Consider the following 811-nt stretch of genomic DNA (forward strand, 5'->3'; position numbering starts at 1 on the left):
GGGCCCGCCAAAGTATTATCGAAGCCTTGCGATACAAATTATGAGGTGCAAGTAGGAAGGCGGCAGCACAAAATTTACAACTTGATGAAACCCAATGTTCAACATCAAGCGGTCGTAAATCAGCTGTTGAAGGCTTCAGTGGAAGAGGAAGCAGAAAATTTGAGTTCTAGTGAGGTGATCGAAGGGAGATCGAAAGTACTTTGGGAGCAGATAAACCTAGAGCCTAGCTTAAGTGAAGGAGGACCTGAGAAAGAGGACCTGAGAAAGATTGGTTCCGAGTTTGAAGACGTGTTTTCGGACCGCCCCGGAAACATGAGGGTGATCGAACACGATATCGAGCTAAGCGGTGAGGAGTCAATCAGTAGCAAGCCGTATCGTTGTTCCCCTGTGCAACGTCGCAAGTGTGAGCCGCTCTTGGTGCCGCATAGGTATCGTCGCCTAAAAGTGGCCGGTTACTGAGGTGGAGCATGTTGCTCCACAGCGCAACTTTGACGTTCGCTAAAAAAAAAAAAAAGGGAAAGGTAAACGCTAATGCAGGTGCATTGAGCAGTGCGTTCCAGCTAGTAACTTCTCAACCTTTCGGTTTCTCGCTGGCGATTCGGGGCAAAATTTTGACCTCATCACGACCTGGGCTGAGCGCTCTCGTTCAGAGTGATCTCAAGGGGCCAACTTTGTGGTATTCTAATTCGTTACGTTGTTGTACGTGGGAAAAAAAATTGAGTTGTCATTTTAAGAGTCTTTTGTCCCACATGTGCCTCTTGATGTAGAGGGAACAAAATTCCGATAAACACGTAGATAGGTATATGTTGTA

The sequence above is a fragment of the Rhipicephalus microplus genome, chromosome 2, assembly GCF_043290135.1.
Source record: "Rhipicephalus microplus isolate Deutch F79 chromosome 2, USDA_Rmic, whole genome shotgun sequence".
NCBI classification, from domain to species: domain Eukaryota; kingdom Metazoa; phylum Arthropoda; class Arachnida; order Ixodida; family Ixodidae; genus Rhipicephalus; species Rhipicephalus microplus.